Below are 11,315 nucleotides of genomic sequence, written 5' to 3' on the forward strand. Positions count from 1 at the left end.
TGAGCCGAAGGCAGTCGCTTAACCAACTGAGCCACCCAGGCGCCCCTGTAAGTAATCTTTTTAATATAAAGGACCTTTTCTCAGACTATTTTAATCTGAGTGTGTCATCTATTTCCTGTTGGACTTAATACTTATTAATATTTTAAAATTAGTGCTTTTTGTCTGTTCTTTAACAAAATTTTCTTGGGGTGCTTGGGTGGCTCAGTTGGTTAAGTGTCTGCCTTCATGATGCCAGGGTCCTGGGATTGAGCTCCTTGCCGGGCTCCCTGCTCAGCGGAGAGTCTACTTCTCCCTCTCCCTCTGCTGCTCCCCCTGCTTGTGCTCCCTTGCTCTCAAATAAATAATTAAATCTTTTAAAAAATTAAGAAATGTTTAGGGAAAAAAAAAGAAATTTTTCTTTATCCTAGGGTAACGAAAATATTCTATATTATCTTCTTTTTAAAAAAATTTATTGGGGCACCTGGGTGGCTCAGTCGATAAGCGTCTGCCTTTGGCTCAGGTCATGATCCCAGGGTCCTGGGATCGAGCCCCGCATTGAACTCCCTGCTCCGCGGGAATCCTGTTCTCCCTCTCCCACTCCCCCTGCTTGTGTTCCCTCTCCCACTGTGTCTCTCTCTGTCAAAAAAATAAAAAATCTTTAAAAATTTTAAAATATATATATATTTAAATTCAGTTAATTAACATATAGTATATCATTATTTTCAGGGGTAGAGTTCAGTTATTCCTCCATTGCATATAACACCCAGTACTCATTACATCCCGTGCCCTCCTTAATGCCCATCACCCAGTTAACCCATCCCCCCATCCTGTATTATCTTCTAAAAGCTTTATTATTTGTTTTCCTTGTTTTGTTCTATAGTTTACCTGATTTTAATTTCTAAGTCCTCCTATATTTATAAAGATTATGTTATTATGGCCCAGCAAATGGTCTGTCTTGGTGACTATTTCATGTGCACTTGAAAAGAATGTGTGTTTTGGTATTGTTGGTGGAATGTTCTATAAATGTCAAGTAGGGCAATTTGGTTGGTAGTATTGTTCAGGTCTTCTACATCTTTGCTGATTTTCTGTCTACTTGTTCAATTACTGAGAGAGGCATTTTGAAACAACTATGATTATGGATTTGTCTTTTTTTTCTTTCTGTTCTCTTAGCTTTTTCTGATATCAGTATAGCCATTCCAACTTTCTTTTAATTAGGGTCTGAATAGTATTATCTCTTTCAATCCTTTTACTTTTTTTAAAGATTTTATTTATTTTTCAGACAGAGAGAGAGGAGAGAGAGAGAGAGAGGCAGGCAAGGGAGAAGCAGGCTCTCCGCTGAGCAAGGAGCCCAATGCGGGACTCGATCCCAGGACCCTGGGATCATGACCTAAGCCGAAGGCAGACACTTAACCAACTGAGCCACCCAGGTGTCCCTCCATCCTTTCACTTTTCACTCTTGTCTTCATATTTAAGGTAGATTTCTCGAAAACAGGATAGCCTCTTTTTTAAAAATCTAGTCTGATAATCTCTGCCTTTTAATTGATGTGTTTAGACCATTTATATTTAATGTAAATATCAATATAGTTAGGTTAAGATCTGTCATTTGATTATGTATTTTATGTTTTCCCCATCTGTTTTTCTTCTTCTTTTTATTATTCCATTTTATCTTCCACTATTGGCTTATTTGCTGTACCTCTTCATTTTACTTTTTATGTTTGCTCTAGGGATACAATATGCATCATCTTTAACTGATAAACTGTCTACCTTTAGGCAATATACCATTTCATGTATAATATAAAAGCCTTCCATTTTTCATACCCCATTCTTTGTGTTATTGTTGTCATACATTTTACTTCAACACATTATAAAACCAAAAATACATTGCTGTCACATTTGCTTGCTTGCTTGCTTTATTTATTTATTTAAAAAATTTTTTAAAAGTAGGCTCCATGCTAAGCATGGAGCCCAATGTGGGGTTTGAAATCACATCCCTGAGATCAAGACCTGTGCTGAGATTGGGACGCCTGGGTGGCTCAGCCGTTAAACGTCTGCCTTTGGCTCAGGTCCTGATCCCAGGGTCCTGGGATCAAGCCCCATATCAGGCTCCCTGCTCAGTGGGGAGCCTGCTTCTCCCTCTCCCACTCCCCCCTGCTTGTGTTCCTTCTCTCGCTGGGTCTCTCTGTCAAATACATAAATAAATAAATCTTAAAAAAAAAAAAAAAGACCTGTGCTGAGGTCAAGGGTCGGATGCTTAACCCGCTGAGCTACCCAGATGCCCCACATTTGCTTTAAATAGTTATCTTTTCTCTATATTTTTTCCACAGTTTTATTGAGGTATAATTGACATAAAACAAACTGCACATTTTTTAGGTGTAAATTTCATGACGTTTGACAAATGGTTTACATCTGTGAAACCATTACCATAATCAAGATAATGAATATTTTCTTTTTTATGTAATTCTTTGTAATCTATTCTTGTTGTATACTTAGGAGGGAAATTGCTGGGTCATATGGTAATTCTCTGTTTAACCTACTGAGGAACTGCCAGACTGTTTTTCAAAGTGGCCTCACAATTTTTTTTTTTTAAGATTTTATTTATTTGACAGAAAGAGACAGCGAGAGAGGGAACACAAGCGGGGGAATGGGAGAGGGAGAAGCAGGCCTCCTGCTGAGCAGGGAACCTGATGCGGGGCTCGATCCCAGGACCCTGAGATCATGACCCAAGCCGAAGGCAGACATTTAACGACTGAGCCACCCAGGTGCCCCAAGACAGGTAAGTTTTACTACAGAAACACGTAGGACGTCTTTTCGGAGGGGGAAACACAAAGCCAAAAGACAGAAAGAAACCTATGGGAAGAATATTTGCAAAATAGGACAGACAACCATTTTCCTATTATACAAAGAATATTGTATTTTTTTAAGTTTTATTTTGTTATGTTAATCACCATACATTACATCATTAGTTTTTGATGTAGTGTTCCATGTTTGTTTGCGTATAACACCCAGTGCTCCATTCAATACGTGCCCTCTTTAATACCCAAAACCAGGCTAACCCATCCACCCACCCCCCTCCCCTCTAGAACCCTCAGTTTGTTTCTCAGAGTCCATAGTCTCTCATGGTTTATCTCCCCCTCCAATTCCCCCCCTTCATTTTCCCCTTCCTACTATCTTCTCTCTCTCTCTCTCTTTTTTTTTTTTAACATATAATGTATTATTTGCTTCAGAGGTACAGGTCTGTGATTCATCAGTCTTACACAATTCAAAGCACTCACCATAGCACATACCCTCCCCAATGTCTGTCACCCAGCCACCCCATCCTTCCCACCCCCCACCACTCCAGCAACCCTCAGTTTGTTTCCTGAGATTAAGAATTCCTCATATCAGTGAGATCATATGATACATGTCTTTCTCTGACTGACTTACATCGCTTAGCATAATACCCTCTAGATCCATCCACGTCATTGCAAATGGCATGATTTTGGTTGTTTTTTTTTTTTGATGGCTGCATAATATTCCATTGTATATATATATACCACATCTTCTTTATCCATTCATCTGTTGATGGACATCTTGGCTCTTTCATAGTTTGGCTATTGTGGAGATTGCTGCTATAAACATTGGGGTGCATGTGCCCCTTCAGATCACTACATTTGTATCTTTGGGGTAAATACCCAGTAATTCAATAGCTGGGTCATACGGTAGCTCTATTTTCAACTTTTTGAGGAACTTCCATACTGTTTTCCAGAGTGGCTGCACCAGCTTGCATTCCCACAAACAGTGTAAGAGGGTTCCCCTTACTCTGCATCCTCGCCAACATCTTTTGTTTCCTGACTTGTTAATTTTAGCCATTCTGACTGGTGTGAAGTGGTATCTCATTGTGGTTTTGATTTGGATTTCCCTGATGCCAAGCGACGTTGAGCACTTTTTCCTGTGTCTGTTGGCCATTTGGATGTCTTCTTTGCAGAAATGTCTGTTCATGTCTTCTGCCCATTTCTTGATTGTATTATTTGTTCTTTGGGTGTTGAGTTTGGTAAGTTCTTTATAGATTTTGGATACTAGCCCTTTATCTGATATGTCATTTGCAAATATCTTCTCCCATTCTGTCAGTTGTCTTTTGGTTTTGTTGACTGTTTCTTTTGCTGTGCAAAAGCTTTTTATCTTGCTGAAGTCCCAATAGTTCATTTTTCCCTTGTTTCCCTTGCCTTTGGTGATGTTTCTAGGAAGAAGTTGCTGCCACTGAGGTCGAAGAGGTTGCTGCCTGTGTTCTCCTCTAGGATTTTGATGAGTATTTTATTTTTTAAAAGATTTTATTTATGTATTTGACAGAGAGAGCACAAGTAGGCAGAGTGGCAGGCACCTCTCTGCAGGCACCCAATGCAGGGCTCGATCCCAGGACCCTGGGATCATGACCTCAGCCGAAGGCAGACGCTTAACCGACTGAGCCACCCAGGTGCTCCTCCTATACAAAAAAAAATCTTAAGAAAATAAAACAACCCGGAGCGCCTGGGTGGCTCAGTCGTTAAGCGTCTGCCTTCGGCTCAGGTCATGATCCCAGGACTCTGGGATCGAGCCCCGCATCGGGCTCCCTGCTCAGCGGGAAGCCTGCTTCTCCCTCTCCCTCTGCCCCTCCCCCTGCTCATTCTCTCTCTCTAATAAATAAATAAAATCTTTAAAAAAAAGAAAATAAAACAACCCTATAAAAAATTGGGTAAAAGATGTGCATAGATTGCAGAAACTGAAATTAAAATAGCCAATATAGAAAGATGGTCAGCCACACTAATACTTCAATAAATAGAAATTGACACATACAATAGAGGTCGTCATGTTCACCTACTAGTTTGGCGAAGACATAAAAGATTATTGAAATCCAGTAAGGGAGTGAGAAAATAGGCATTCTTATATATTGTTAGTAAATGTACAAATTCGTGAAGTTCTTAAGGAGGACAGTTTGGCAATATCTTTTGAAATTTTATTATTTTTTATTATTTATTTATTTTTTTTTAAAGATTTTATTTATTCATGAGAGACAGAGACAGAGAGAGAGAGGCAGGCTCCCCGTGGAGCAGGGAGCCCGATGCGGGACTCGATCCCAGGACCCTGGGATCATGACCTGAGCTGAAGGCAGACGCTTAACTACTGAGCCACCCAGGCATCCCAAAATTTTATTTTATTTTTTAAAAACATTTTATTTATTTGAGAGAGAATGAATGAGCAGTGGGGAGGGGCAGAGGGGGAGGGAGAGAAAGAGAGAGAGAGAGAGAGAGAAGCTGACTCTCTGCTGAGCAGGAATCCCGATGTAAGGCTTGATCCCAGGACCCGGAGATCATGACCTGAGCAGAAGGCAGATGCTTAACTGTCTGAGCCACCCGAGTGCCCCATCTTTTGAAATTTTTAATTTTATGCCCTTTGTCTGACTAATTCCATTTTTAGGGAGAGGTATTCTAGAGAATTACACAAGTGGAAAATTATATATTTACAAGTCTCAACACTGACAGAAAGGGACACTAAGTACTTGTTTAGCATACCAACAGAGTAAGAGTAGCAAAATAAAAAAACCTTTTGAAATAATTTAATATTCGGTATTGTATTTTTTTTTTAAGATTTTATTTTTAAGTAATGTCTACACTCAACATGGGGCTTAAGCTCACAACCCGACGATCCAGAGTCTAACACTCCACTGACAGCCAGTCAGGCACCTCTTGATATTTGGTATTCTAAAGCAGTATTGAGTAAATTATCTTGAGAAAAAGCAACTTTGCTGGAATTTCTTACACTTGATTTGACATTGGTGTTGATTTTATTTTTATTTTTTATGCAGGGGTAGGAAGGAGCATTGTAATATTTCCAATGTTTAATGATTCTGAAGGGTTTGCAATCTAATCTTCAAAGCAGTGTTTATTGTTAATTAGTGTTAGTTTACTTATGTGTATAATAATAAATTTACACAATAGTATTTTAGCTGGGTTAAAGATGAGACACTATTAGGCTGGAGTGTAACAATACAACACTTGCCTCTAGAGGTCCTCTGTGTGCTTACTCCAGACCAGCCTTTCAGCAATAGTATAGCGCCTTTTTTTTTTTAAGATGTTATTTATCTATTTGACAGAGAGAGAGAGACAGCGAGAGAGGGAACACAAGCAGGGGGAGGGGGAGAGGGAGAAGCAGGCTTCCCGCCAAGCAGGGTGCCCGATGCGGGACTCGATCCCAGGACCCTGGGATCATGACCTGAGCCGAAGGCAGACGCTTAATGACTGAGCCACCCAGGCGCCCCGTGCTTTATTTTTATTTATTTATTTTTTAAAGATTTATTTATTCACTTCTAGAGGGAGCAGGGGGAGAGGCAGAGGGAGAGAATCTCAAGGAGACTTCCTGCTGAGTGGAGAACCCAATGCAGGGCTCAATCTCACGACCCTGAGATCATGACCTGAGCAGAAGTCAAGAGTCAGACACTTAACCCACTGAGCCACCCAAGTGCCCCAATAGTATAGTGGGGTTTTTTTGTTTTTGTTTGTTTGTTGGTTTTGCTTTTTGTTTTTTAGTATAGTGTTTAAATGCTCATGTGGTGGGGCTCCTGGGTGGCTCAGTCATTGAGTGTTTGCCTTAGGCTTGGGTCATGATCCCAACATCCTGGGATCGAACCCCATTATCCCCTGAGCCGGGAGCCTGCTTCTCCCTCTCCAGCTCCCCTGGTGCTTGTGTTCCCTCTCTCAATATCTCTCTCTGTCAAATAAATAAATAAAATCTTTAAAAAAATAAAGGCTCATGTGGTGACAGATACTGAAACATGAGCTATGAAGGAGGCCTAGGAGTGCAGGTAAGGCAAGAATTGGAACCTGGTCCATATTTAGAATTCAAAATGTGTGCTCCCAGATAGCCTAAGGATTTCTGAAAAAGTCAGAATCATTGGAAGGATATATCATTAGCTGGGATCTGCTGGAGTGGGCTGGACCAAACAGCATAGCTGGGTTTTGTTAAGAGCAGTGGTTCCAGTCTGTATATAGAATGTCCACAAAGTCTGGAAACATAGATAATAGTATTTTTACTTTGAAATAGTAAAAATAGTATTTTTCAAAGTAAAATACTATTATTGAAGATGCTTTGATGGTATGTCACCTCACTGGTGTTTCTAAACTGTATGGACTGTGGTGGTCAGGAATCCTGAACACTTTCTGAGTCTCTCAGAAAGTCTGTTCAGTGAAGGGGGGATCTGTAGTGTCAAGGAATGACTTGAGTCTTTACAACCTCAACATCTCTGCTGTGGGAATTCCCTCTGGTTGTGAGAGAGGAATTATCCCTTTGTCCAGAGGGTTTTGAGCACTAAAGGTTGGCAGCAACTGCAGCTGCTGAGGTAGTGGCCAGGCAGGCAGCCATGACACTGAAGAAAAGAAAAGGTCAGCAGCAACCTAAGCGCCGTCATGATTAGTTGGCAGCAATGTGGGCATTGGCCTGTGGACAACAGGGTGACAACAGCCAGCAGACCAGCAGTAGCAGCTGAAACGAATGCTGATGGCTTACAGAGCTGTTGGCAGCTGTTCTGATGATATCAATAATAAATATCTCCACCCCCACCTCTAAAACCCTTAGAGAAATAACTATAGAGGAAGATCCTGGAACCAAAGCTTGAAGATATGGGTGTTGCTATAAATGTGACCCATCAGTGGATGGTGGGGAACCTATGGATATATCAGTCTCTGATGAGGGAAATCTGCTAGTCCCTTAATCAAAGGGACTGTAAGTCACATATTCAAAAGATTAAACACTCTGAACACAGTACTAGGACTCTTTTTGTTTTTGAATATTTGAATCTTCTTTCAGATGTATACTTTACCTTGTTTACTTGTTTACTGTGACTTGTTTTCAAATGTGTATTTTATTTTAATTAGTATTAGTACCCCCTGCCATTTTCAAAATAGATACCACAACCTTTTTAATATTTTGGCATTTGTTTACTTGTGTGGACGAGGGCCTTCTTTACCTCTAGATCCCAAAATGATTTCTGGAAAAATTGGGAAGGCAGCAGGTCTTGAGTTGACTTCTGTATAAGAAAACCCATGAAGCCAATGTGTTAAGAGCTGAAGTGAAATACTACCCAGATTCTGATTGGGAGAACCTCCTCTCACTTCCTCCTTCATGCAGATTTTTTTAGTAAATGCCAAAAATCATGTTTCAAAAACTTCTGCATTGTGGTCTTATTTCAATAATATTACAGGGGCGCCTGGCTGGCTCACTTGGTAGAGCATGTGACTCTTGATCTCAGGGTTTTAAGTTCAAGCCCTTTGTTGGATGTAGAGATTACTTAAAAATAAAATCTTAAGTAATAATAATACATATACAATGGAATATGACACAACTATTAAAATGAATACAATAAGGAAAAAGATGTAGCAGGATATACATCAAGCTCCTAAGACTGGCTATCAAAGTAGGGTAAATGGAGGTAACCTCTTGTAATGATGCATATTATAATCTCTGAAGTAATCACTAGAAGCATAATAAAAGAAAGTACAACTAAAAAGCCAAACAGGAGTGAAAAATTGAAGTGCAAATATTACTTTATCACTCCAAAAGGAAATGAAAAGGGAGGAATGCAGGAAAAAAGAACAGATGGGAAAAATAGAAAACAAATATCAAGATGGTAGTTTTTTTTTTTTAAAGATTTTATTTATTTATTTGACAGAGAGAGACCCAGCGAGAGAGCGAACACAAGCAGGGGGAGTGGGAGAGGGAGAAGCAGGCTTCCTGCTGAGCAGGGAGCCCGATGCGGGGCTCGATCCCAGGACCCTGGGATCATGACCTGAGCCGAAGGCAGACGCTTAACGACTGAGCCACTCAGGCACCCCTCAAGATGGTAGTTTTAAGGCCATCTATATCAGTAGTTAACATTAAATGTGAATGGTCCAGGGGCACCTGGGTGGCTCAGTCAGTTAAAGCATCTGCCTTCAGCTCAGGTTATGATCCTGGAGTCCCAGCATTGAGTCCCAGGATCGGGCTCTGCTTCTCCCTCTGACCCTCCATCCCCTCTTGTGCTCTCTCTCTTTCTCTCTCACTCTCTCTCAAATAAATAAAATCTTTAAAAAAATGTGAATGGTCTAAGCGCTCCAATAAAGAAACACTCCAATAAAAAAGAATATCAGGTTCTTTTATCTCTGCCACTGACAAGCCATCCAGAGTGAGGAAGACCCAGAATTTTGGGGCCACATGAGCCATGGCCAAGGCTGCATGGGCAAGTACCCAGGAGGTTGGGGTAATGCCGGTGGTGTGCAACATCACAGGATCAACTTTGACAAATATCACCCAGGTTACTTTGGGCAAGTTGTATGAAGCAGCATCACTTAAAGAGGAACCAGAGCTTCTTGCCCAGCTGTCAACCTTAATAACTGTGGTCATTGGTCAGTGAGCAGACACTGGTAAATCCTGCCAAAAACAAGACTGGACCTGCTCCTATCATTGATGTGGTTCAATTGGGGTTCTGGGGAAGGGAAAGCTACCAAAGCAGCCTGTCATTGTAAAGGCCAAATTCATCAAAAGAAAAGTTAAGAAGATTAAGGGGGGCAGGTGGTGTCATGGTAGCTGGAAGCCACATAGAGGGAAGTTCATTAAATGCTAACAAGTGCTTTAACAAAAAGGAAAGAATGTCAGACTGTATATAAAAGAACAACAACAACAACAACAAAGAACCCACCACAAATCTTACTTATGGTACTTATAAGAGATACAAATTGGCTTAACATTCGGGGGCCTGGGTGGCTCAGTCGTTAAGCGTCTGCCTTCGGCTCAGGTCATGATCCCAGGGTCCTGGGATCGAGTCCCACATCAGGCTCCCTCCTCGGCAGGAAGCCTGCTCTCCGGAGCTCTCCCACTCCCACTGCTTCTGTTCCTGCTCTCGCTATCTCTGTCTCTGTCAAAAAAAAAAAAAAAAATCTTAAAAAAAAACAAATAAAAACAAATTGGCTTAACATTCAAAATCCATTTGATACCATCACCAATTAACAACATAAAGGAGAAAAATGTGGTTTTGACCTTTTTTTTAAATCCATAGACATTATATTTTAGAGAAATTTTAGGTTCACAGAAAAAATGGAACAGAAAGTACAGAGAGTTCTCATGTTCCCCTTGATCCGATATACACACAGCCTCTCCCACTATCAGCATCACTCATCAGGGGCGCCTGGCTGGCTCAGTCAGTAGAGCATGTGATTCTTGATCTTGGGGTCATGAGTTTGAGCCCCACATTGGGTGTAGAGCTTAGTTAAAAAAAAAAAATTGTTTTATGGCCTAGAATATGGTCTGTCTTGGTAAATGTTCCATGTGCACCTGAGAAGAATGTGTATTCTGAAGTTTAGTGGAGGGTTCTATAAATGTCAATTAGGTCAGATTGTATAAACCAGTCTGAAGAACACTATAAACGTGTTCTTCAAATCTGTATCATACTGATTTTCTGCCTAGTTTTCTATCAGTTACTTAGGGAAAAGTGCTAAAATCTCCAATTACAATTACAGATTTGTCTATTTCTTATTTTCAATATAGCCACTTCAGCTTTCATTTGATTTTTATTTGTATGATAGACATTTTCCCATCCCTTTACTTTTTTTTTTTTTTTTTAAGATTTTGTTTATTTTTTCATGAGAGACAGAGAGACAGAGGCAGAGGGAGAAGTAGGCTCCCCGCGGAGCAGGGAGCACGATGCAGACTCGATCCCAGGACCCTGGGATCATGACCTGAGCTGAAGGCAGATGCTTAACTGACTGAGCCACCCAGGCGTCCCTCCCATCCCTTTACTTTTAACTATCTGTTTCTTTATATTTAAGTGAGTATCTTGTAGACAACATGTGGTTGAGGTTTAGTATTTTATCCAATCTGATCATTACATTTTAATTGGGTGTTTACAACATTTACATTTAATGTAATTATCAGTATGGTTGAGTTTGAAGCTATCATCTGGGCTATATATTTCTTATTTGTCCCATCCTCTCTGTTACTTTGTTCTTGTCTCCTTGCTTTCCTTTGGATTGACTATTTTTCATAATTCCATTTTGTCTCCACTATTGGGGTATTAGTTTTTCCTTTCTTTCTTTTTTTTTTTTTTAAGATTTTATTTATTTATTCATGAGATACAGAGAGAGAGAGGCAGAGGGAGAAGCAGGCTCCCAAGGAGCAGGGAGCCCGATGTGGGACTTGATCCCAGGACCCTGGGATCATGACCTGAGCCGAAGGCAGACGCTTAACCATCTGAGCCACCCAGGCGCCCCTTTTATTTCTTTAGTTGTTGCCCTGGAGTATATAAAATACATTTTTAAAAAAGATTTTATTTTTTTATTTTTTAAGATTTTATTTAT

Source organism: Neomonachus schauinslandi, chromosome 6, assembly GCF_002201575.2.
Source record: "Neomonachus schauinslandi chromosome 6, ASM220157v2, whole genome shotgun sequence".
NCBI lineage: Eukaryota > Metazoa > Chordata > Mammalia > Carnivora > Phocidae > Neomonachus > Neomonachus schauinslandi.